The sequence below is a fragment of the Podarcis vaucheri genome, assembly GCF_965113315.1.
Source record: "Podarcis vaucheri genome assembly, chromosome: 8".
In the NCBI taxonomy this organism is placed as follows: Eukaryota; Metazoa; Chordata; class Lepidosauria; order Squamata; family Lacertidae; genus Podarcis; species Podarcis vaucheri.
The window spans coordinates 78,163,448-78,191,008 of record NC_138766.1 but is presented as its reverse complement, the minus strand read 5'-3'; the positions used below and the strand labels follow the sequence as shown (position 1 = coordinate 78,191,008).

General features: G+C 45.9%; 1 protein-coding gene across 1 annotated transcript in view; it reads left to right on the top strand.

Annotated features, from left to right (window-relative positions):
* The window catches only part of EXT1 (exostosin glycosyltransferase 1), a 271,922-nt gene that overhangs the window by 153,987 nt on the left and 90,374 nt on the right, over positions 1 to 27,561 (top strand). The window lies entirely within an intron of this gene.

Here is a 27,561-nt window from a genome sequence, read left to right as displayed (position 1 = left end):
ATCTCTGAAAGTTTGCCAGTCCGCTCCTGAAGAAGAATCCAGTGTCATTCAGAAGCTTGCATACCACTCCTCAAACAAAAAAAAAATATCCCTGTGAAGTTTTTTTTGTAGGTTGAATGCCTGGGCCCCCTTCTAATTCCTAGATCCAGAAAATCCACAGTTTCTGGAATATCCAGTCCTGCCTGGTCATATTTCATGTGCCTGTTTCACTTTTGATTTCATTTCACTTTTAATTTGTATATCATCCTTCTATATTATTATACAAAATTGCTATGCAGTCATGGCCCACTAAAGGGATGCAGTTAAGGGAGTGGCTCTGTGCCAGAGGGCAACTGGGTGGGCCTCCTTCTCCCAACAGTGTTTAGAGATGAAAGTGATGGAGAGGGAAAGTTGCAGGCTGGAAAAGACAGATAGAAAGCTGTGATTTCTGATTTCTGTTTGAAGCTATAGGAGAAACCCAAACCCTCTTGGGGTGTTCATGCTGTGAACCCCTCCATTGCAGGTTCAGGTTGTTGTTGTTGTTCAGTCGTTTAGTTGTGTCCGACTCTTCGTGACCCCATGGACCAGAGCACACCAGGCACTCCTGTCTTCCACTGCCTCCCGCAGTTTGGTCCAACTCATGCTGGTAGGTTCAAGAACACTGTCCAACCATCTCATCCTCTGTCGTCCCCTTCTCCTTGTGTCCTCCATCTTTCCCAACATCAGGGTCTTTTCCAGGGAGTCTTCTCTCCTCATGAGATGGCCAAAGTATTGGAGCCTCAGCTTCAGGATCTGTCCTTCCAGTGAGCACTCAGGGCTGATTTCCTTAAGAATGGATACGTTTGATCTTCTTGCAGTCCATGGGACTCTCAGGTTGTATGTATGTGTAAAGAAACCATATATCATAAAGACACCACAGTCTCCGCTGTACCTTCGTGTACCCAAAAGGAAGCACAGACCCTTGGGTAAGCAAGCGCCTGGAACCCCTGGAATCTCAGAAACTGGGGTGGTGTGTAACAATAAGAACGTGCCCATTTTGTGGCTTTTCAGTTCCGTTTGCAAAAGCACCCACGTACAAATTTGCTGGCGCTCCCAGTTGAGCATTTGCATGAGGTCATGGTAAAAATTGCTAGGGGTACACTAATGGTTTTTGTTTTTTTGTTTAGAGTGTTTTTAACAGCAAGAACTAATTTCCTGCAAGTAATGAAACAATTATAGTTTAAGGTGGAGGGAGGGAGGGGGAGCAAGGAGTCTTGAGCAATTAAACAAGAAGCAGCTTGGCTTTCGAGCGGACTGACACAGAGCAGCAGGACAGTGGCTCCGGGTTCCCCTCCTTCATTGCAACAGGCTTGGACGACGCTTTTGATCCCTTCCAAGTTGCGCCTGAGTTTCTGTTAGCTTTTCCGGAGATGCATGGAAGATGTGGGTGTCTCCCCACCTTCATCCGTATCTTGAAATAGCGAAACCACGCCGGAATGCGCCGCAGCAGCAAGCTTGCAAAACTGAATATGGAAATGCGTAACTTTGAAAACAAAACTATTAGTGGCCGCTTTACATGTGGAGTTCATTTCTTGGAACCTTGGCAGTTGCCTGCCACCAAGTCAGATCTCTGCTCCAAAGCTGGTACAGTCATACCTCATGTTACGTTTGCTTCACATTGCAGCTTTTCAGGTGACGAACATGGCAAACCTGGAAGTGTTTACAGTGGTACCTCAGGTAACATACGCTTCAGGTTACATACGCTTCAGGTTACATACACTTCAGGTTACAGAAATAGTAACTCAGGTTAAGAACTTTGCTTCAGGTTGAGAACAGAAACCATGCTCCAGCGGTGTGGCAGCAGCGGGAGGCCCCATTAGCTAAAGTGGTGCTTCAGGTTAAGAACAGTTTCAGGTTAAGAACGGACCTCCGGAACGAATTAAGTACTTAACCCGAGGTACCACTGTACTTCCGGATTTGCCGCGCGCACACACGCAGAAGCAATGTGCGTGCTTTGCGCATGTGCAGAAGCATTCTTTCGCGCATGCGCAGTAGCGACACTCTACTTACGGACTTTGCGTGGTGCGGATGGCACCCCAAAACAGATCACGTTCGTAAGTAGAGGTACCACTGTATTGTACAACTGTATGGTCATACCTCGGGTTACAGATGCTTCAGGTTCTGCGTTTTCGGGTTATGGACACGTTGAAACCCAGAAGTACTGGAACGGGTTACTTCCAGGTTTCAGCACTCTCGCATGCACAGAAGCACGAACTCGCACTTTGCACATGCACAGAAGCGCTGAATTGGAACCTGCGCATGCGCTGACGCGACCTTCGAGTTGCAGGCGTGCCTCCCACAAGGAACACGTTCGCAACCCAAGTGTCCAGTGTACTACAGTTCCTTTCCTAGAGGCCATAGGGAAGCTCCATCTTTTGTCATTTTTGAATGGGACTTAAAGGCTCACCTCTTCCCTGAGTGATGGACACAAACCAAGTACAGTGGTACCTCGGGTTACATACGCTTCAGGTTACATACGCTTCAGGTTACAGACTCTGCTAACCCAGAAATAGTACCTCTGGTTAAGGACTTTGCTTCAGGATGAGAACAGAAATCACGTGGCAGCAGCAGGAGGCCCCATTAGCTAAAGTGGTGCTTCAGGTTAAGAACAGTTTCAGGTTAAGAACGGGCCTCCGGAATGAATTAAGTACTTAACCCGAGGTACCACTGTATCAGAAGTCGGGCTGTGATTAGTTTACAGTATGGTTACTTTATGCTGGGTTTTCGTGCTGGCTTGCTTGGGAGTGTTATGACTTACTTGGAAGTTTTAGTTTATCTTTTTAAAAGTATAGCTAGGATAGCTCAGTAGGGAAAAGTATGAGACTCTTAATCTCAGCGTCGTGGGTCCGAGCCCGATTTTGGGCAAAAGATTCCTGTATTGCAGGAAGTGGGATTAGATGAACCTGTGATCCCTTCCAACTCTATGGCTTAGATGTGTTTAGGTTGCATTTTGATCTGTACTTTTTTACATGATGCTTTGCGGAGTTTCTTTTCTTTTTTTTCTCAAAGTGAGTAATAAGCTTATTTTCAAAAGCTGAAAAAGAGCAGAAACTTCCAAAATACTCAGTTTTTGTGACCCGGAAGCTTCCGATCCAAAGGCCTTCCTATAAAAAGAATGCCCTTGTTAACCACCGAAAATTAGTCAGGAGGTCTCTTGGCAAAATAGTGTCAAAGAGATTGTGCCAGCCCCCTCCAGATGTTCTGAAGGTGTTCCTAATTGTGCCAGATGCCTTCTGCACCTATGGAAATAGACAGTGTGTGCACCTTATTTTGCTTGATTTATTTAGTGAAGGGCAAAGACTACATGCAGACTACTGAAGCTCTTTCCCCCTAACTATTGGAAGTTCCCCTTGACTCCCCATCCGGCTTTTGAAATGTCACCCTACAGCAGCTACTGATTTTTCAAAATTACATTTGCAGCCTTAAAGTCTGCGCCCGGAAGTGCACTCCGCAATATTTTGACCCTTTGCGAAGTTAATCCCCCCCAAACTGACATCCTTTCTCTTGCAGTAGATTGTACATTGTGTGTGTTGACTTTTTTCCGTTCCAGTTTTTCTGCATCCAGAACCTGCAAGTCTTTTGTGTTATGTGGGCGAAAGCATCCAGGCCACATAGCAGGGCACATATTCTTATCCCAACAGTGTGACTTTAAAATGGCGAAACTATCATTCTAGGGTTGTTTGTTGTTTCTGTTATTGTGAAGGGCCATTAACCCAGGGAATGCCTCTGTATTTAATGCAAACACAAGATGCATTAAAAGGCTTTTATTGCTGCTTTGGGCTGCGATACAGCACACAGTCTAGGATTTGTTTTTTAAAACACAAAAGGATGGAGAACGGTATGGAGAGGATCCGGCAGGCTCCGAAGGAAAACGTGGGTCGCTCATTGTCGACAGGAGCACCATCAGAACCTAATTAGGCTCTGGTTGGCTTCTTGCTTCCTGAGGACGGCACTCAGCCACTTTGTGATAGCTTTTTGCAAGGGGAGAGGAGTTAAAAAGGTGGAGCTGAATCTGTTACCTTTGATATCTTAATGCTCTTGAGACTAATACACTGCCACATGGGGTGGTGAGCTTTCCTATTATCCATTCTGATCGAATTTGTGATGATCCTAACAGAGCAAAATTGGTTCAAATCCAAATTGTTGTTGTTTAGTCATTTAGCCGTGTCCGACTCTTCGTGACCCCTTTGACCAGAGCACGCCAGGCACTTCTATCTTCCACCGCCTCCCGCAGTTTAGTCAAACCCATGCTGGTAGCTTCGAGAGCACTGTCCAACCTTCTCGTCCTCTGCCGTCCCCTTCTCCTTGTGCCCTCCATCTTTCCCAACATCAGGGTCTTTTTCAGGGAGTCTTCTCTTCTCATGAGGTGGCCAAAGTATTGGAGTCTCAGCTTCAGGATCTGTCCTTCCAGTGAGCACTCAGGGCTGATTTCCTTCAGAATGGATAGGTTTGATCTTCTTGCAGTCCATGGGACTCTCAAGAGTCTCCTCCAGCACCATAATTCAAAAGCATCAATTCTTTGGCGATCAGCCTTCTTGATGGTCCAGCTCTCACTTCCATACATCACTACTGGGAAAACCATAGCTTGAACTATACGGACCTTTGTTGGCAAGGTAATGTCTCTGCTTTTTAAATCCAAATAGTCAGTAGTCAGGCCTAATTTCTTTCTTTCTTTCTCTCTCTCTCTCTCTCTCTCTCTCTCTCTCTCTCTCTCTTTATTTCTACAATCGCAAATCTATGCATTCTTTTCATCCACCGCTCTGGCCCGTCTTTCTCACCGCTTCTGAAGAGGAAGCTCAGCTGCAACATTTTCCTTTATGTTGTCACCATGGTTTTAATAAAAACCTAGAAAGCAGATCAATCCACCCCCTTTTCTTTCTCTCCCCCCTGTGAAATTGGCATTGGCTGGGCTCCATTGCTGCTAAAAGGGGCTTGTTGAGTTCTCTTCCGCCGCAGCAAATGTCATGCTCAGAACTCCCATCTACTCTTTGATGAGCAAGACCCCAACTGCCTGAAGATGCCATAATGAGAGAGAAGTCAGAATTCTTTTGTGCTCTAATTAATACAAAATTAACCCCTGGTCATCAAGAGCTCCTATCCCTCCAAGCAGCAATTGTTCACAGGGAGGCAGTTAAATATTTCATGTGTTTCCTTTAGAACGGGTACAGATGAAACGCCAAAAAAATAAGGGCACCAAGGGGTTTTCTGATTTCTAACAGAACTGGAAAGAGTTTAGCGATTCATCTTTTAATTTTAGCAAACGTGGCTCTTCACATTTATTCAGTGCTTTGTCTGTATGCTCAATTGGGAGGGGGGCTTATTCAATGCATTACACATTTAACATGGATCTTTTCTCATTGAGTATCTTTCCAAGTACTTTGTATCTGGGATATCTGTTGGCAATGGACTTGTGCAGACTGAGAGCTGAGAGCCAGTGGTGTGGAGGTTAGAGTGTTGGAGGGGGGCCTTGGGAGACCTAGGTTCAAAACCCCCCAGCAAACAAACAAGCAAACAAACAACCGCCCCACTTGGTCACTTGGGGCTGGTCACTGTCTTGTAGCCAAATCTACCACACAGGGTTGTTGTTGGGAGGGTAAAATGGGGAGGGGAAGAACCATATACATCACCTTGAGCTCCTTGGTTAGAAAGGTGGGATGTAGCAATTGGAATACAGTGGTACCTTAAGAAAATTAAGAAAAATTCCCAAACTTGCAAAACAATAAAATAAATGTTCAAAATGCAGAGGGGTACTAAACCATATCCTGAAATGTTATAGGTGAGCAATTCTAAAGCCATTTTGACTCTTAAATGCCCCCCCCCAAAATTTCTCTGTAGTAAAGGTAAAGGGACCCCTGTCCATTAGATCCAGTTGTGGCCGACTCTGGGGTTGCAGCGCTCATCTCGCTTTATTGGCCGAGGGAGCTGGCATACATGTGGCCAGCATGACTAAGCCGCTTCTGGTGAACCAGAGCAGCGCACCGAAATGCCGTTTACCTTCCCGCCAGAGTGATACCTATTTATCTACTTGCACTTTGACGTGCTTTCAAACTGCTAAGTTGGCAGGAGCAGGGACCAAGCAACGGGAGCTCACCCCATTGCAGGGATTCGTTCCACCAACCTTCTGATCGGCAAGTCCTAGGCTCTGTGGTTTAACCCACAGCGCCACCCGCGTCCCATGTTAGCCTTAACTATGTTTTATTATTGATGCCAAATTGAGGAGAGACTTTGTGCTGGAAGCGAGTGGGTGAGCCTGCAGCCAACTCCTGTTCCCATACTTAGGATTTAACACTTCAAGTAGGAAGGAATAACCCAAAGCCACTTCTTTCTGCTAGACATGGCTCTGCGCCCATGTGTTTGTGAACACAGTGTTTACTTTCTTGCTCCCTGACTTTCTCTGGCGAGGTGGCCTTTGCTGAATAGCAGGATATCTGCACACCAGATAACCTGCAGAACAGTATCTGCTTCCCAGGAGAGGAGCAGGAGCAGTGCAAAGAGCGATCTGGTTTGTAAAGTCTTGGATGTGACAAAAGAAAAATTAGTTGCTCCCTTGATGAAAGGAGGTCGGTTGCAGTGGCTTCCGCATCAAAGCCACCATTCAGCAAAACTTTTGTGTGTTTTTTGCAACGCCTTCTCCATTAGTGTGTTGTGCATTTCCTGATAAGTTAATTACTCGAACTCTTCATAGATACGATATCTCACAGTTAATAATACAGCGGTATTGACACGCTGCTGTAGACACGAATCCAACACTCTCTGCTCAGCACAATTCCTCCAAGCAACAAATGGGGGGAGTAGCTTGGAGCCGTTATCTCAGTCTAAGGAGCTACAGTACAGTGTGATATCTCCTGTTTTGCTAATTGACTCAATGGGTTATCACGAAAAATGGGAAAGAACAGGTGGGGCTGGAGTGTAATAAAGAAGATGCGTGCAATTAAATCAATACTAGTTATGTTAAATCAGAGGTGAGGAGTCTGTGGCTCTGCATCCCCAGTCAATGTGATCAGGTAGGTTGAGAGAAGTAGATCACCAACAGCTGGAGAACCCCAGAGGCCCCATCCCTGATCTGTGCTGTGGATTGTATGAGCTAACATCTCTTCCACTCTCTACTGACTGTGCAGCTTTTTGGGTCTAGGGCATGCTGAACCAAGTTATCGGGTAGCCATCAAGGAGCAGCTATTTCAGCGAACCTTCAAAAATTTAAATGATCCCAGCAGACCTGCCTGCGCTCGACCAGGCTGACCGCTACTCCTGACAGCATTTAGACTTCTGAGAGTAGCCGGTCTGGTGCTGTGGGAAGCTTGCGAGCAGAGCTCGAAAGGTGGTGTATAAATGCTGAAAGTTAGATAAATTAAACAATCCCCTGGTGTTGCTCCTTGGGGTCTAGCACTTGTCAGTTTAGATCCAGATTTGCTCCCCGGCAAGTAAAAGAGTGTCTTCCATTCATGCAAGTGACCAGGTTCTACAGCAGCCTAGAAGAAAGTGGGGAGATGTATCTTTGCCCATTCTCCCTTCCCCTTGCAGTTTCCTGTGCTGTTCCAGAGGGGACACTCTCCCCCCCACCCCAGCCCTCCAGGAAAACTTTTCAGAGGGATGCAAGGGGAAGGAGGAATCAGCTAAAACTGCCTCTCCACCTCCTTAGTCCAGTGTGACTGGAACTCTGCTCATTAGAAGTCTGGATTCAACAGAGTAGCCCCCTGTGTAGGGAGGCCACTGTTAGTTGTCATGGCTATGTGTCTTTATGTACAGCTGTATATTCCTGTGCCATAATTTATAGCTATGTAACCTTCCAGAATAACTGGAATTATTGCCATTAACTGCAGAGTTGCTAGCCGTGCGAGCTCGGTATATTAAGTATTTGGCAAGCACACTGGGGTGAGATATATTAAGACTTTTGCTGGTGGACAGGGGCGAAGTTCCTATTTCTCACGATGTGCAGCCTGCAAGTGTTCACGTGTGGCGTGAAAGCAACATTTTCTGCAGAATGCACTGAGTGATCCAAGTTCCATCTCATGGGCTGTGTGCCCTGTCGCTGACCCCGTGATTTGGGCATGAGATATTTTAAATAATATATGTTTTACCCATAGGCTTTGAGCAGCAACTCACCTGGTCACCTGCGGTGGGTGGAAAGCTTGCATCCAACTCAACGCTGCATTCAGTTAGGACAAGGATATCTGCTTGTGCAAGAGAATGTGTCCCCCTCTCTGCCCTGCCTATATACCCTCTAAATCAGTTTTCCCACAACCTTCTGAAGCAGATTTTTAGAGAGAGCAGGATGCACTCAGGGAGGGAGAGAGGAGTCCCATTGCACAAGTGGGAATCATCACATTGATGGGACGCATAATAATAATAATAATAATAATAATAATAATAATAATAATAATTTTTATTTATTTATATCCCACTCTCCCCAGCCATAACTGGGCTCAGAGCGGCTAACATCAAAATATAAATACATTAAAACATAAAATTTAGCAATCGACTGAAAGACGGCTTAAAATTGGATTAAAATCAAATAAGATCAGAAGGCAACCATCAAATTATGACTGTAGGGGTTGGTCATTATATGAGCCGGTGAGAGGAGTTAGAGAGGCCTCTTATATATAGGGTCTTATAGAAGGAGAGAGGTCAGACTGGGCCCCAAACAAAGGCCTGGCGAAACAGCTCCGTCTTGCAGGCCCTCAGGAAAGATGTCAAGTCCCACAGAGCCCTGGTCTCTTGCGGCAGGGCGTTCCACCGACCAGGGCCAGGGACGAAAAGGCCCTGGCTCTGGTCGAGGCTGGTCTAACCTCCTTGAAGCCCGGAACCTCCAAGATATTATTGTTAGCGGGCCCACGGGGTATACCAGGAGAGGTGGTCCCGTAGGTACGAGGGTTCCAGGTCATATAGGGCTTTAAAAGTTAGAACCAGCACCTTAAACCTGACCCTGTACTCCACCGGGAGCCTGTGCAGCTGATGTAGCACTGCGTGGAAATGGTCCCAGGGCGAAGACCCCGTTAGTCTTGCCTTGGCACTCAGCACCCGCTGGAGTTTCTGGGTCAGCTTCATAGGCAACCCCGCGTAGAGCAAATTACAATAATCAAGCCTGGAGGTGACCATCGCATGGATCGCATTGGCTAGATCAGGGCAAGAAAGGTAAGGAACCAACAACTGCTTAACAAGGCGGAGGTGGAAAAAATAGTTGAACATTACCTGAAATCTCTTAAGTGACCAAACCAGGAAACTGGCTTTTAATTCTCCCACTTGCTTTTGGGGCAAATTATAGTTTTTATTTTCCTGCCCCTTTGGGGCAGCTGGGGTACTCAAAACATCTGAGGGCTGATATTATTTTGTACAAAAAGTACGAAGTAGCCATACAAGCTGTAAAGAACTCCTCCTGTAATGCAAATGAATTGTTTAGGCTTATCGAAATCCCCTAACTATGGTCCTGTCTGGTTATATAGCTTGTCTCTGCCCCCTTCCTCTTGCATTCTCAAAAGCCTTTCGCTCAACTGCTATGAATAACTCCCTCTTTGCAGACTGTGCATTTGTGAGAGTCCCCCAACTCAGCAACAGATTTTTTTTATTATTATAAAAAAAACTTTCTAAAAAGTCATTTCCGATATTTAGAAATGTGAACGCTGATCACACAATTGTCGACACGAGAGCGCTCTTTTGACATTCTCAGAGAATGTAAATTTAATCATGATAAGTGCTTCCTCCAAATGCTGCTTTTCTTTATAGTGGGAGTTTGTCTGTCACAATAGCAGAAATATATTCAAATAGATACCATATAAAGGCAAGTGACCTTTTCTGCAAAATGCATTTTAGGATTGCTCTGAAGGCTTTATTATACACCATCAAAGTTTTTTTCTTTTCTTTGTGTAGGTTAGGGGAAAATAGGCAACAGAGCTGTTTTTGGTCTCTCTGGCAAAACACCTCAGGGCTTGCTTTAGAAATACCCCCCCCCCCAAGAAGAAGAAGAAGAAGATACCCTATCTTCAGAACTGATTGTTATCATTATGCTTATCCTGGGACTTTCCAGTTATTCATTTCCCACTCTTAGTGATACAAACCACAAATCTGTAGCTAAGACAGAAGCCACCTATTGTAAGTAAATTATAGCGCAATAGGACTCCCAAGCAACAATCCTTGCTATCTCTTTGCAGTAACTCCTATGCCATATATATATATATATATATATATATATATATATGCGCAGCTGGCCAAAGAGAGGCTAAGAAGCTAAGAAGAAAAAAATCATATCCCACCTTTCTTCCATTATACAACTCATAGAAGTGTGTCTTGGGTTCACTTCTCGAATCTGACTGCTTGTAGCTGGAAACATGACAGTGACTTTTACATGCATATGAACAGTGTTAGAAACTCAGATATATAAGCTGGGCACTCAATGGCTCCTTAAACCAAGGTTGCAGCTGCCATTTTTGGGGTAAGATGGCTCTCAAGTTTGTTTTTAAAATGATGGACTGATTGTGATTGATTCCCAGTTAAACATCTGGCTAGTTCAGGCAGTGGCGTAGCGTGGGGTTGCAGGGGGGGCCGGCCGCACCGGGCGCAACATCTGGGGGTTAGGGTTAGGGTGCGCAAATCCACCGGTTAGGGGGTGCAAATCCACCGGTTAGGGGGCAGAAATTACTTGCCTTGCCCCGGGTGCTGACAACCCACGCTACGCCACTGAGTTCAGGTCATAACCTTGAGCTAGGTTGAGAACTTAAAGAAGAAAAGTCCCTTGATCCAGGGACAGTCCACATCTATATTGGCCTATTCCGACCTCTTTTTCTTAATGGCGACTGTTCCTGCTCAGGCTGCATGGAAAAAGGTTCCAGAAATTCATTCCGATTGTGCAGATGAAATATAACTGGTAGAATTCTGCAGGATGCGGTGTTTGTGTGTGAAAACAGTCAATATCCAAGGATCCCCAGGCATGCATCGCCAGATGGTGGAGATGTCAGACGCCATGCAAGTTGGTTTCAAGTGGTCGAAAGCCAGGTGTAAAAGAGGGACTGGCTCATATTGAACACCGCTTATGAATTTACTCTAAGAAAGCATTTGGCTCTTGTATTAACAGAGAGGAATGATTAGGTGTCAATACCCAGATTTCTAGAACTATACGTGGTTGAAAAGATGCCTGTGCACTCAAGACAACTTCCTATAATGTGATTTCTCCCACATTTGGACCATTTACCATTTCATTAGACTCTTTGCAAATGAGTGATACTAAACCAGCTAATGCCAGAACCAAGCTTTTGAGTCAGACAGGGATGCTCTTAGGAGGAGTCTTTCAGAGAAAAGCAAATGCTGATGCTAAGTGCTGAATCTGGTGTTTATCTTGAGTTTAGTGTCCTTCAAAACTAAGGCTCAAAAGAGCCTTATAGGAGCTGCATTCACTGCCTCTGCCTTGCAGAATGCGTAATGTTCCATCAGAGATACTATTAAGTCAGGAGGGGAAAGCGTCAACAGTATCTTGCGCCCCTCAAGTGCCCATGCAGAAGGAGGAACCAGGCAGAAAAACATAGCATCTAGAGAGGTGGGGTGCATAGATTATTGAGCTTGAGAGACTTGTGTTCAAATCTTCAATCAGGTGCAAAGCTCACCAAATGATCTTGGCCAGCTCTCCAACTCTACCATCCAAGGCTGATTGTGCAGATAAAATGGGACAGCCCCATGAACTCTGCCTTAGGAGATGGACAAGACTCCTTAGCAAGGTTCCTGGTGGTTTGCTTTGGTTATTCCCTCTTAGGGTGTTCTAGTTTGTAGTGAGAAACTCCTGGGTGAAAGAAGGGATGATGCGATGCTGTTGGGTAATGATGGCAAAGCCTCTGACTGGCTGATTTCCCCTGGATAATGATGTCATGCAGGGGCAGGTAGGTGGAGCAGCGAATTGGAGGAGATGAGAGACTTAAGATGTGCAGTGGCTGCTGCTATTTAGTGGATCCCTAACAAGACTGTCATGTCACGCAATGGGTCATTGCATCTGGCTGTTACCTAGAAGATTGGTGGTTCGAGCCCACCCAGGCACAACTGTGGGCAGGAAGCTTGCATTGCAAAAATGACCCTTGAGGTCCCTTCCAACATAATATTTATTTATTTATACATACATACATACATACATACATACATACATACATACATACATACCCCGCTCATCTGGCTGAGTTTCCCCAGCCACTCTGGGCAGCTCCCAATCGAGTGTTAAAAACAATACAGCATTAAATATTAAAACCTTCCCTAAACAGGGCTGCCTTCAGAATCCTATGATTCTGTGATTATTATTAAGACAGGCTTCTTCAACCTTGGCCCTCCAGATGTTTTTGGCCTACAACTCCCATGATCCCTAGCTAGCAGGACCAGTGATCAGGGATGATGGGAATTGTAGCCTCAAAACATCTGGAGGGCCAAGGTTGAGGAAGCCTGTTTTAAGAGGTGCATCTTCAGCTTACAGTGGAAAATAAATTCCACAATGGAAAGAGAGTAGGGGTGTGTGTGTGACATAGCAAGTTGTTTTATACTAAGCTAGATTATTGGTCCACATGGTTCTTCATTGTCTGATAGCAGTGGCCCTCCTGGCCTCTTCCCTCCCTGTCTGGAGGTGCCAGGATTTGAACTTGGGACCTTCAACATCCAAGACAGATGCTCTACCACTGAGCTATAGCCCTGCAGGGTTGGGGGGACGAAATGGAGCAGGAGGGCAGGGAGAGAACTGGCAGAGGGAGAAAGCAGAATTGCCTTGGCTTGAAGTTCAGCTATTGATTTGAAGGAACCAGCTCCAAACCTTTGGCTGCAGACCCCTAGTTCTCTCGTTTCAATTTCCGTCCAAGACCTGACTTCTAAACTCCTGAACCTCATGGTGTGCAATTATGTGAGCGAATGAGAGAGAGGGGGGGGAGGGAGGGAGGGAGGGAGGGAGGGAAGCATTTGTATCTATGTTGAATGTGGTGGTGACTCCCATTTGGCCGAACTGTAGACAGATGCGGACAATGAGAGAGAGGGGGGGGGGAGACCAAGCTGTGGTAAATGAGGATGTGATTAGCATTTTCAGCATGAAACCTTTGGGTCAGCAGGAAAAGAAGAAAAGCAAAGCAGTTTGACACTAGAACAAGAAGAGCTTCTTGCTGCTGAGACTATTTTGGAGACTTTGAAATGCCCCTCTTTTGTTGACAAAGCATGCAAATGTTCTCATTATTTCCTCTAATTTGCATTATTAAAGAAAACCATACTACCCGGGCTGGAAATTTTTCTCCCCCCACCCTCTGTGTAATGTTGAGTAGTGGAAGAGACAACTCTGCTTGCTGACGCTGCAGGCTCAAATTGAGTTAACAGAAACACAGTTCAAAAAGCATCTTATTCTTATTTTATTTGAGATGCTTTAATTACCTCACCACGCCATGCTGCAAGAAGATGGATTCTTATATAAATAGTAGCCCTATGCTGGCCCTGTTTGCATGCTTGTGTTAAGGGATTCAGATCTAATTAAGCACTAATCCTTTTTTTTTAATATATATCAAGGGAATAAAGGAATGTGGGAAGAAGATTCCACCCCTTACCGGTCCCGTTTTTTAAACCGCAGGGACTTCTAAAACAGAAACCTCATTTGGATTCGGCAGCTTTGTGTCTAAAGGGATAAATATTGCAATATGAAATCCAACCCCATGCGTTATCTGCAGCACAGCCTCATTTATCCGAAGGGACCAAAGAGACTGAAGCCCTCAGCTAATCAGCAGTTTGGTTTATGATTCCCACACCCAAATGATAGAGTTTACCGGCAGAGAATGAAATCCTGAATGTAAGCCAGCAGCCTTTCCTCAAGGTAGTCCCCTCCAGACATTGTGGACTTCAATTCCCATCAGCCCCAGCCAGCATGGCCAGTGGTGTGGGATGATGGGAGTTGTAGTTCCAAAGCATCTGAAGGAAGCCATGTTGGAAAGGGCTGGTCTACAGGTAAGGGACAGAATCCCAAAAGCGTTTTTCACAGTACTGTAAATTCAGGAGGCTGGGGATAAAACAGTGATATGTTTGCCCTGGCACCTATTTACATCTGCATGGTGTTGTTGGTGTTGACCAATGCTAGTCAAGGTCACTTTGGCCAGGCCTCTGTTGACCCACACCCCAGCGAAGTGGGCCTGGTCCTCCTGTTCAACATTGCAAATGGGTTGTTTTGAGTGGGGCATAGTTTGGTGGCAGAGCACTGGTTTCTCATGTAGAAGGCTGCATGTTCAGCAACCAGCCCCTCCAGTTAGAGCTGTGAACATCACTGCACCAGAGTGGTGCATGTTCTGGTTATCTCCCACTTGGACTACTGCAATGCACTCTACATGGGGCTACCTTTGAAGGTGACCCAGAAACTGCAACTAATCCAGAATGCGGCAGCTAGACTGGTGACTGGGAGCCGCCGCCAGGACCATATAACACCTGTCCTAAAGGATCTTCATTGGCTCCCAGTGCGTTTCCAAGCACAATTCAAAGTGTTGCTGCCGACCTTTAAAGCCCTAAATGGCCTCGGCCCAGTATACATGAAGGAGCATCTCCACTCCCCGTGGTTCAGCCCGGATACTGAAATCCAGCACCGAGGGCCTTCACTGTGAGAAGTGAGCTTACAGGGAACCAGACAGAGGATCTTCTCAGTAGTGGCTCCCACCCTGTGGAACACCCTCCCATCAGATGTCAAGGAGATCAATAAGTACACAACTTTCTGAAGGCAGCCCTGTTTAGGGAAGTTTCTAATGTGTGGTGTTTTGCTGTGGTTTTGTAATTTGCTGGAAGCCCAATCAGATGGGCAGCATAGAAATAATAAATTTTTGTATTTATTATTCCACGTCTGGAAACCTGTGGCCAATTCTGGGCACCACAGTTTAAGAAGGATGTTGAACGTGTGTAGAGGAGGGCAACCAAGATGGTCAAGGGTCTGGAAACTAAGCCTTATGAGGAATGCTTGAAGAAACTGAGTATGTTTAGCCTGGGAAAGAGGAGTCTGAGAGGAGATATGATAGCCATCTTCAAACATCTGAAGGGCTGTCACATGGAAGATGGAGCATGCTTGTTTTCTCCAGCTCTTGAGGGTAGGACTCGAGGCAATCGCCTCAAGTTACAAGATAGGCGATTCGAACTAAACATTTGGGAAAACTTTCTGAGAATAAGAGCTGTTCATCAGTAGAACAAACTCCCACCACAGGTGGTGGACCCTCCAGCAGAGGTTGCATCGCCATCCACCATGGATGCTTTAGCTGAGATTCCTGCATTGCAGGGGGTTGGATTAGATGGCCCTCAATGTCCCTTCCAACTATATGATTCTGTGATTTGTTGCGGGTGGCGCTGTGGGTTAAATCACAGAGCCTAGGACTTGCCGATCAGAAGGTCTGCGGTTCGAATCCCCGCCACGGGGTGAGCTCCCGTTGCTCGGTCCCAGCTCCTGTCAACCTAGCAGTTCAAAAGCACGTCAAAGTGCAAGCAGATAAATAGGTACCGCTCCGGCGGGAAGGTAAACGGCGTTTCCGTGCGCTGCTCTGGTTCGCCAGAAGCGGCTTAGTCATGCTGCCCACATGACCCGGAAGCTGTACACCGGCTCCCTCAGCCAATAAAAGCAAGATGAGTGCCGCAACCCCAGAGTCGGTGGCGACTGGACCTAATGGTCAGGGGTCCCTTTACCTTTACCTAGAAACCCTGGACAGCCACTGCCATTTAGCAACAGGCAATATCAGTTGTGTGTCTCAATAGAAGGCCACTTTCTGTGTCCACCTGCCTCTTGCTTTGGCCCAGAGGGGATGAGCAAGCAGACATGAGCTTTGCTTGGCAGGCAAGAAGGGGGCAGCATTACTGAGATCAAGGAGCAACACCAGCACCTGGCAACAAGGGCAGTGAGAGGGATGAATTCCCTGCGAGAAGAGAGCTCTTTGGCTGTGTCTTGTCTAGCACCCACCTCACCCAACAGCACAGGAGTTGGCCCTGCTGTGTCTCTTTGAGAGTCAATTTTGCCCAAGGATCATTAGCTGCGGATGACTCACTCTTTCCACAGATGGTACCCTGCTCAGAACTTGGTTGGTTTTGCTGGGTCTGGAAGAAAGCGCCAATTGAAGTCTGGGTGGAAATGATACTTTCCCCCGAGCTGCGAACATCGCTCAGATGCAGGAGAGAGGTTTGTTGCGAAGCGAAAAGAGAGAGGGCACCTTGAAGGGTGTGTGGGAGAGGATAATGCTTCCTCATTAGCATACATCCCCAGAAAAACGTTTGTCTGTACACTGCGCCACTTGGAGCATTGGCATATGGGACTTTGAAAGCATGCGCTCTCTGCTGTCTGTGGGGCGGCTTTTGCAAATTAAAACCAAGGGTTAACGTGAAGCAAGAGGCCTATTTTTATTTTATTTTTTGCAAAGCAGGTCACCTAGTATTGTCACCTTTTAGAGAAGGGGTGGGGAGGACTTTGGCCTTCCAGTTGTTGCTAGGCTACAATTTGTAGGCTACGGTGGCTGGATCCATATCTGAAGGGCCACAGGCTCCCCAACTCTTTTAGAGTACGCTGTGTATATAGAAGCCAAAGGACGTGGCCTTTCTGTTTACAAGAATAATAGAATTGTAGAAATAGGAGGTGCCCCCATCTAGTTCAACGGAGCCATAGAGTTTGGCTTGTTATTGCCGTTATTTTGCGAGCGACTGGGGAATTACAGAGGGCTCTGGTGTCATTCATAATCCCTGTAACCAGCAGTGGCTTAGAGGAGAAGCTAGGGAGATGAAGGAAAGGAAAGCCCCTCTCCAGTGGTTGCGGAGAACCATAGAGCGGGAAGAAATGAGCCATTAAGGTGCTTGAGGGTGATTAGACTCCTTGCCACAGGAATGTTTGCTGGGGCTTTGGGGCTGGTTTGTGGCTTGGGCAAAGGACAGCGAAACCAGAGTTAATTCTGCACGAGGAGAGAAGGAGTGGGTGACCTCACACAGCTCTGCAAGTACAGAGCAAAAGCAAAGTCCTTTTCTTGGCGGTCGCCTCCTGATAAGCCGGATCATATTCGTTGTGAAGAGAAGAGGAAAACACTGGTGATGCCTCTGACAGCAGTAGAGGCTAAGGAAGGGGGAAAGGAGAAAGCCACGGGAAAGAGAAACCATGGGCTCCGATTTGCGCCTCTGCTTTAATAAGGAGTTTAGCAACAGGTCAGGAGTGTGGAGAGGGCCTGCGAATGGCTGCCACCTGCACTCCGAAAGCCGGCCTGCTTATTTCGTTTCTCACCACTTGAATTCCATTTGCACTCAGCAATTCTCTGGGGGTTGCCAAGACCTCGCCGGTGCAGCGAGGGAAGCAATCTCTCTCTCTCGTCTCCCGGCGAGGCAGCCAAACGCCACATCAGTTTGTTTTGAGGATTTTGGCTCCTAGCTGAGGCATTTCCTTGTGCCTCGCATCCCTGCCGAGATGCTGGAACCTTAAGCAGCACTTCCTGAAGAGAGAGCAAGGGAGAAAAGGAGAGAAAATGGAACTGGAAACTCAAAGGACGAAATCAGAACAGTCCCTAACTGGAGGTGTTAGCTAGGCGTGGACAGGGAGAGAGACACAGTTCTGGCTGAGCTGTCCGGTGCACCAGGCTTCCTCTGATTTGAGGCCCTTATTGTGGCCTGATGATGTGGATCAAATGCTGGACCCCTGGCTGCTGAAAGTGCGGCTGGCCAGATTCCTTTGCAGGTTGGGGCTCCTGAGCCAGACAGGGATTTCCTAGTCTGTATTAGCAGGGCTCTTGCTCTCCACTTTGGGTGATGGTACATGTCAGGGAACTGACATCGGAGGGAGAGGCGAAGGGGAGGCTCCCAGATGATGCTGGCGAAGGACCCAGCAGCAGGGGGAGAAACAGCTCAGTAGAGGGGGAAGCCAATCAGCGCAACACCAGGGATAAAGGGGGGCAGACGGGGGAATTGGAGAGAGGGCTCCAGGACTCTTCACTGGACATCAGTGAGGAGAGCCCAGGTCCTCTGCTACCCACGCCTTCCCAGCGCAGAAGACTCACGCGCAGTGAGAGGAGGAGGAGACTGGGTGTCAAACAACTTTTATGCTGGAAGAGGTTCAAGAAACGCCCACTGACGGATTCTGCCAGTGACTGAGGCAGCCATGATGAGAAGGGCTGTGCAGTCAAAAAGGTTTAATAAGGCAAACTAACCGAGAAAGGCACCAGCTTACGCACGAGTAACTCATACCTATTACAGTATAGCAAGGGAGAATCGCAGTGTGCTGAACCTTCCTGCTGTAGCCTGGTCTTGGTTAGGTGGGCTCAGATATAATAATAATAATAATAATAATAATAATAATAATAATAATAATAATAATAATAATAGTAGTAGTAGTAGTAGTAGTAATAGTAATAATAGTAATAATAATAATTTATTTATACCCCGCCCATCTGACTGGGTTTCCCCAGCCACTCTGGGCGGCTTCCAACCGAATATTAAAAACAATACAGCATCAGACATCAAAAACTTCCCTAAACTTCGTCTCGACACATCTGATGTTTCCCTTGAGTTTCTGGGATTTGATATCCCGCCTTTAACTCCCCTTCAGGAGTCTCAAAGCGGCTAACAATCTCCTTTCCCTTCCTCCCCCACAACAAACACTCTGTGAGGTGAGTGGGGCTGAGAGACTTCAGAGAAGTGTGACTGGCCCAAGGTCACCCAGCAGCTGCAGGTGGAGGAGCGGAGACGCGAACCCGGTTCCCCAGATTACGAGACTACCACTCTTAACCACTATACCACACTGGCTCTTGGGGGTCAAGTGTGTCCAGACCAGGCCCCACAGTTTAGTGAGGTCTGTAATGGTCTAAGATAGTGCACATTTAAAAGGTCCTTTAAAAAAAAAAAGTTCAGAAGTGAAAATATAAACCACAAACGTGAATGGCCATCTGTCATGGATGCTTTAGCTGAGATTCCTGCAATGCAAGGGGTCGGCCCAGATGGCCTCAGCCTCCTTTCCAACCCTACAATTCTGTGACATACGTCTGTGAATGATACAAATATACTTCATTACACAATTGACCTTGTCTGAAACTTCCCTTTGCAGAGCACACGGAGGGTCAAACTGGATTCATTGCCCACAAAATGGGACTGCTTCTGTTTTTTCTTCTTCCCCGGTGCTTTTTTTTTTTTTTTTTTTTTTGCTGCAAAGGACTCGTAATACTTCAGGGGAAATTTTACTGTGGTTTTTTTTGGGGGGGGAGTAATCAGTTTAAGTTGACTCATTATTATCTTAAATATTGTTTCCACGAGCTGACCAGTGCACTCAAGATAGCAGGATTCCAGGAAACGAGATTCTGGAAATGTCCCGCTTTTCTTTCCGTGCCTCTTGTGAGCTCAGCGAGGCATGTGTCAGCCTCCCGAAAGCTGTTTATTTTTTAGAAAAATAAACGGAAAACCATCCTATGCAGAGCAGAATCCAGTGGGGAGAGCCGTGAGGTCAATGTCTGCCCTTGTCTGGTTCCGAGAAGGTCCCCTTTGCCCTGATGATGTCATAGCCTTGCTACTGGTATTGTTGCATGAAAAGGAAGAGGGTTGTTTTCTTAAGTCAAAGCTTTGCATGTGCTGAAAGCTGTAAGTTGGGTGGACAACCGCCGTTCTTCCGGCCAAGTGTGGGCCTTTGGACCTCTCTGCTCAACACTCGGGACTCTTCCTCCACGCCCTCCCTGCATGCTTTTGCCTGGCTAGCATGTGGCCCCTAGGAAGCAGCTCACAAGGAATTGTGGACCTCAGACTGAAAGAGCTTCCCCACCCATTCTGAAAACACTGGTACTTTTGAGACTACGTGAAATGGTTTATAGAGTAATCCTCAGGAAAGAGGCAGAAACTTCACTGTTTAACTTGGTTGATAGGCTTAACTTTAAAGTCGATCCGTTATCTACTTTCTAATTAATTGATTGATTAACTAATGGATTAAATGTAAATGCATTTACCGAAACCCAATATTTAGGTGCCTGTTTTGCAATAATGGAAGGAAATGTATGAAGGGTGGTATTGAATGTAGAGAACCTGCTCCTCCTAATTAGAAAAGGCAACCATTTAATTCCTTTTCTTTTCATCCTTTTACAGCAAAATAGCCCAAGTAAACTAAACTTTTAAGAAGGCTCCTCTCTTAAAATTAGCTCCCATTCATGAACCTCTGGATGAGTGTCAATCAGCTCTCATTGTCAGAAAGTTCTTCCTGAAGTTTAGTCGGAATCTAACTTGAAGTCATTGGTTTGAGTCAGGCATAGGCAAACTTGGCCCTCCAGATGTCTTGAAACTACAATTCCCATCATCCCTGACCACTGGTCCTGTTAGCTAGGGATGATGGGAATTGTAGTCTCAAAACATCTGGAGGAACGAATTTGCCCATGCCTGGTTTGAATCCTACCCTCCAGAACAGGAGAAAACAAGCTTGCTCCATCCTCCCATTAAATATTTGAAGATGGCTCTCAGTCCCCTCTTATCCAAGCTCCTTCAACCGTTCTTCATAAGGCTTGGTTTCCAGACATGATCACCCTCTTCTGCCCACATTCCAGCTTGACAATATCCTTCTTAAACTGAGGCACCCAGGAGTCCAGTTGTGGTCTGACCAAGGCAGAATACAGCAATACAATGACTTTTCTTGACTATACTTTTGTTGATGCAGCAAGTCAAATTATTCCAGGGTTCTGATCTAATCTGCAGGCCACTATATTTTCCCATACTTACTATAGAATATTTTGCCCTTAAGGGATTCTTTTAAAAAGAAAAGGAAAAAAGAAGTTCTTTCCCGCATTTATACTGTACAGTGGTGCCCCGCAAGACGAATGCCTCGCAAGACGAAAAACTCGCTAGACGAAAGGGTTTTCCGTTTTTGCGTTGTTTCGCTAGACAAATTTCCCTATGGGCTTGCTTTGCAAGACGAAAACGTCTTGCGCTTTTTTAAAAAAGCCGCTTGAAGAGGCGCAGTTGCGACGGACCGTGCTTCGCAAGACGAAAAGACTCGCGGAACGAATTCTTTTCGTCTTGCGAGCCACCACTGTACCTGCACCCTTATTACGCTATTAATCAATTACTGCTGTTGAGGATCAGAAATAAGTGTCAGATTACAACAGTTTATTTGCCATTCTTACTCTGTGCAATCTCCAGGCTGGTTTAATGATATTCAATGAATTTTTGCAAGGTTCTCTTTGTTGTTGTTGGTTTAAGTGTATGCATTATAGTGGAGTTAAAAGTTGTAATCAAAATGTTTAGGAAAACCCCTACTGACCTTCATAAATAACTCCCTTCTTCAGCATTAGTTGAATGTCTCATTCTAATCTTTATTAGCAGAGCTGACTCACTAATTAGAGGAAGCAACCCAGTTTGGAAATAGCAAAGTAATTATTAAAAACAACAGCAAGCAACACATGCTGCAAGGGATAAACATTTTGATGCATACTGGTGTCTGGCTTTTCTTCCTTTTAAAAAATAAAAGCTCTTTTCTACCTTTTTCAGATTACACAAAGTGAGGCGAAATTATACAGTTATAACATTCCTTTTCCATTTAACTCCACAGGGCTTGATCTAGTCGGTATTTGGGGAGGGGAGGGGAACCATCAACTTTCTGGAGTTGAGCTAATGATCATTGATCGCATTTGTCTTGTGCAATTTGTTTTAATGAGACAGAAAATCTTCCAAGAACTATCTTGTATGCATCAGCTTTGGCTTGCCTATTGATTTAGTTTGCAAAGGATGAGAGGAAGGGAGAAAGAGGGATTGGATAATCTCACCAGATATGACTTCTTGCTCTTCCTGTTCCAGCAGACGACAAAAGTTGCTTTGGGCTTGCGGGTGTCTGTATGGTAGAGTACATGTTTAGCATGCAGAAGACCCCTGTTCCAGACCCTCCAAGTGTCCCTGTTTTCCAGAGGCAGTCCTGGTTTTACAGAAGCCATCCCAGTTTCTGATTTGATCCCTGAATGTCCCGCTTTTTCTCAGGACATCCCTATTTTCACCAGAGAAATGTTGGGAGTTTCATAAATCCAGTATGACTTTGTCCCACAACTCTTCACCATTGTATCTCAGGGTTTCATGCTACTAAGTTCTGCTTAGAGTAGTCCATTGAAATGAATGGACCTTAGTTACTCACTCTGATGATTTTCAGTGTGTCTACTCGTGAGTATTACTAATGTTGGATGCAACTGTCAAAGTGCTTCTCCAGATCATGGCATTTTAAACTAAATTACTATTTAACGTTGACTTCCCCAGTGCTTCCATTGAATCCGTTAGACGAGGTGTCCTGCTCACTCTCCTAAATTCAAATATCTCTGTTCGATAAAAAAACAACCTGGGTTCTTTCCACTCCTGTAACTCCCAGCATAACCATCCTTGTGATGGTCTGGGGGAGATCGACAGATATCCTAATGCTCTTGACCTTTGGGGTTATTTCCAAGATGGCTGTCAAGCTTGCTGAGACTCCCTTGTATTGATTCCCTTTCTCTGGGCGGAGATTCTCCCTTGAATTTACCTCAGGGCTTTAACATTCTTAGCCCTGCAAGGAGAGTAATGGCATTGAGGCAGGCTACATGACAGGACTGCTTCCTTCAGTGTGAAGTGGCAAGTTGTGTAGATGTCATGCTGTTTTGCTTTCCTGTTTTCTTCTCTCCCCCCCCTCTCCATTCCCCATCTTAAAACCTCAAGTTTAATATTTTACAAAATTCAGCTTCTTATTGCAAGTTGGCAAATTACATTTTTCAGTCCAGTCCAGGAAATATATACAATTTCCTTCCTCTTTGATGGCTATTGGAAAGAGAGAGAGAGAAGATGAAGATGAACAAGAGGATTCATGAAGGCTGTGCTTGAAGAACATTGAGATTATTAATCTTGGCCTTGATCATGGGTAGGCAAACTAGGGCCCAGGGGCCCGGATCCAGACCAGTCGCCTTCTAAGTCCGGCCCGCGGATGGTCTGGGAATCAGTGTGTTTTTACATGAGTAGAATGAGTCCTTTTATTTAAAATGTATCTCTGGGTTATTTGTGGGGCATGGGAATTCGTTCATTTATTTCCCCCAAAAAAATATAATCCGGCCCCTCACAAGGTCTGAGGGACAGTGGACCGGCCCCCTGCTGAAAAAGTTTGCTGACCCCTGGCCTTGATTGTATGAAGGGGAGGACATTTTTCTGCGTCAGGAGAACTCTGCCAGATTTGGGCCTCACACTAAAATTGCTGTTTGCTTCAGATAATAAGTTAACTTGCTTTATGTTTTATGGTCAGGCTTTTCAAAAAAGCATTCTTAAGACTAGGGATGGGGAGCTCTGGCCATCCAGGTGTTGCTGAACTATGTTTCTGGCCATTGACCATGGGACTCGTCCACCTGGGAAGGTAGCCCATCTAGGAGAAGGAAAACTCTGATCCTAAGCCTCTGCTGCCTTGTGGAGTATCTTCAGGAGAAGAAAAGGTTAAGGAGTAAACCCTACACAAATCCAGAGTGGAGTCCCTAAGGCAGTTGGATGGTGCCTTCTACTCCGTTCCCCTGCAACTCCTGCAGCCAAGCTGGTGCCAAATGTATCACTCTGTTTTCCTTTGGACCGCATCAGCGAGGCAGAGAAGGTGGGTGGGTGGGGTTGTCATCTGGGCAGTCCAGAACCTCCAGACACGCTTGCTCCCAGGAAAGGTCATTTCTGTTTGCTAATGCAGCAAAAACAGTGGGAGGCAGCAGTTACGAGTTACTGCTCTCTGCAGCCACAGCAGGCGCTGTGATTCTCCAGCTGTTTGACATCACCCCTGGAGGTGCACTCCATTCTCTCTCGAGACAGATGGATGCCAACAATGACCATGCTGGCTGCTGCTGATGGGAGCTGGAGTCCAGCCACATCTGGAGGGCCACAGTTCCCCACCCCTGCTTAAGATAAGGTTACCAGGTTACTTCAGTTGATTTTTCAGGGGACTGATTTGTAAATCTAGAGACTGTCCCCGGGAAACGGGGACATCTAGTAACCTTAAGTTAAGAGTATTATTACTCCACTCCCCATGCAGTTCTAGCAAGAGATGTTCCATGGCTTCATTTGCAGAGGTCTTATTAAATTTCTTTTTTTTTTTAAAAAAAAAGGTTGACTGATATTTTGATGCCATTGTTTGTGCGTCATTAATTTGAAGATCCTGTTTGTAGAGGAGGGAAGCACATTAAAAGCACGATGGGCAAGGTTATAGCAAAACTCTTCTTATTTGCCACTGTAGGCCCTTTTCTACGTACTCTTTACTGGAGACGTATTATTAACAGAGGCTTCTAAGCACCCACTCATGATTAAGTAAGGATTGCATCCCTGTGACTAGGCAGTGACATACTTTTAAAAAAGTGTTTGTTTTTCCTTATTCCGCACCACAAAGGCCTAACGAGAATATGTGGGCAGGTTAACATGTTGTGGACCAGTAACTTTTATAGAGTACTTTGCAGGACTCTTGTTAACAGCTGAATAGTGCAGCCAAGCAATATCAAAGGTTTCTTGCTCAGTTTCACAGATTGCTTTGTAATCTTACAACTCCAGGGAGAAGAAAAGTCTACAACCAGGTGGGGTTTTTTAAAACAAAAAAGTAAGTAAGTAAACGGAGCAATCGAATACTTCAGTACTTTTGTTAGCAGAAGATTCCGTGTTCAGAACTGTGCTGTTGTGATTTATAGAGTGGCTTATTCAAATGCTGGGAGCTGCCCCATAATGGCCTTTTCCTTGCACTTGCACAACCCCTTTGGTAGGAACTTGCTACCGTATTTTTCGCTCTATAGGACGCATCGCTCTCCAGGCTTCATCGAAAGCAACGCGAAGCCTCTGGAGCGTGGAGAGAGCGCTCCCTCTGCGCTTCAGAGGATTCGTGTTGCTATCACTGAAGCCAAGGAGCCTGCATTCGCTCCATAGGATGCACACATATTTCCCCTTAATTTTTGGAGGGGGAAAAGTGCATCCTATAGAGCAAAAAATACGGTATGTCTTTATCACTTGGATTAAGTGTGTGTGAAGCTGCACGTGAATAAGGGAAATTGCTGGGAAGGAGGAGCCATTCAAAGAGCAGTTAGCTATGGTCCTGGAGTGTGAAACCAGATTTCAAAGCAACTTCTGTGCAGAAGCTCAATGTCTGAAACATATGGTCATTTCTTCAAGCAGAGTAATTTATTAACCTCTGTTCAAGGAAGCAGAAATCTACAGAGATTCTGCTTGAACTCTCTCTCTCTCTAATTCTCTCTCTCTCTCCACACCACGTTTAATCTTCTCTTGAGCATCCTCCGAAAGGAATGTAGTGCGTTCGGGTTAAAATGCATTTACGGCGGTGGAAAACCATGGACTCTTGAAGTTCTGGCTTCCTTTCATACCCTGAATGAAGCCAGCTACTTGGAGACATGGTGCTCATCGCCGGGGCAATCCTAAAAAGAGAAGGTGAGATGGGAAGGGGTTGAAAAAAGGCACACAACAGACCTGCCTGCAGAAGGAAGAATGCTCGGCAGAAGGTTTTAACTTTCAGAAGAGCTGCCATACAGCCGCCCATTGACTGATACTGCAGCTGATCTGAGGTCTCTTAAGGAACATTTAATTACACAAGCAGCATGCGTGACTCCCTGCTACCCAGATTCATTTTCCCAGCAAGCGCTGCAGGAAACAAATGCACTCAACAGTTGCTTAGTTAGAGTAGTCCTACTATTATATTGCTTCTTGGCTGGCTGGCATTCTGCCCGCTGCTGTGGGTAGCCTGCATAATCCTAGCAGAGCAGAAGTTGGCAAAATGGAAAGGCATCCATGAAAGACAGCCGGATAGGCCATCGAGGCACGGCAAATGCAATGGCCGAGCTTTGGCCTTCCTCCTCAAACCCCCACCCCCCGTTTTTTGGTGGAACTGCTGACGTCTGGTGTATTCCGTCGTTCCGATAGCTCCGGCTGAGCGCTCGCTGCTCATCTATCTCTGAAACATCTCCAGCCATTAGCGGTGAGAGGCAGCGGCGTTTTGCGTTGACAGTTATTGGTTAACGGGGCGTCCGATAATTGCTCACCTGTCTGCCAGAAATTAAAAGAATGCTGAATGGAGTATGGCCCCCAAAGCGATGTTGATCTGATGATGTCAGCTTTCTATGTTTGAGAAGAGTCTCCGCCTCCTTTTCTGCATTGTGGTTCGGCTGCTGCATTCACCCGCATTGTTTAATTTATGACCCCCGGAATATGCACCCATGGTTTACCGTACTTTTCCGTGTATAAGATGAGGGTTTTTTGTTTGAAAATTATGTTAAAAATTGGGGGTCGTCTTATACACGGATAGTGCAAAGCGGGGACTTGGGATTGGTTGCTGCCATGAGCCTGAGATTGTCAGTGGCTGTAGGGCATGTAATTGGTGGCTGCGGCAAGGACTGGTGTTGATTGGCTGTCCTTGTGGCGATTGGGCGGGCGATTGGTGGTTTCTGCCTGCGAGAGGAAAGGCGATAGGTGGCTTTCGTGACATGTGTGATTGGCTGTGTAGGTCAGGCGGGTGAGCGATTTTCGGCAATCCCCCCTATAAAAAGCTCAACCCCAAAAAGCTCAACAAATCTGGGCAATCCTCCCCCCATTTTCTTAATTTGGAGTCCCCCAAAATAGGGGGCATCTTATACACGGGGATGTGTTATACACAGAAAAATACGGTATTTTGTCCTCCTGGCTTTTATATCTCAGTTACCTCTGCCTCAAGCATCCTCTCCAAGCCTGGTATTTTTGATGGTGTGGTTCAATGAAAGCAGAAGTGTTTGCTTGGCTTCTTGCTTCCTGCCACAAAATCACAGCCCCGCTTCAGGATTGCGACACAAATGGAAAGGAAGAGCAGATATTGCTTGATCACCCTACTCTGAGGCAAATATTTGACTCAGCACCCACAGCTGCTGACCACTTTGTTTCACAAGTTCCGTATTGTTCTTCTTGCAAAGAAAAAATAAATTATTTCAATTCCCTTCATCACGGGCCGTTTGAGCGTGAAATAAATTGTGTCCTCGCTTTGTTTCTTGGGTCTGGCTTTCCTTTTCTTCCGTCTGCATGATAAGTGTGAGAATTCTGGGTTTAACCTGCGTGCATAAAAAAATGCTGGTTTCAAAATAAAACAAGAAGTTGGTGAGTGCATGTGGAATTATTGAAAAATTAAGGTGCCAGGGCAGCAACGTTCTCAGTGTCATGTTAATGAAACAGCATGTACTGTCTTAATAAGTATTTTGTTTCACACTGAATTTTATATATATATATATATGTGTGTGTGTGTGTGTGTGTGTGTGTGTGTGTGTATGTAAAGGTACCCCTGCCCGTACGGGCCAGTTGTGTCCGACTCTAGGGTTGTGCGCTCATCTCACTCTAGAGGCCGGGAGCCAGCGCCGTCCGAGGACACTTCCGGGTCACGTGACCAGCGTGACAAAGCTGCTCTGGCGAGCCGGCACCAGCGCAACACACGGAAACGCCGTTTACCCTCCCTACAGAGGTGGATATGTCAACCGAATTTAGAAATATAAGAATCATATCAGGGACCTAATTAAGAGCACAGTTTGTAGGGTTAGGGTAGGATTACATACATATAAATTGCTCAACCCAGAAAGTCAGGAGCACTCGCATTACTTGATGTGCCACAACAGG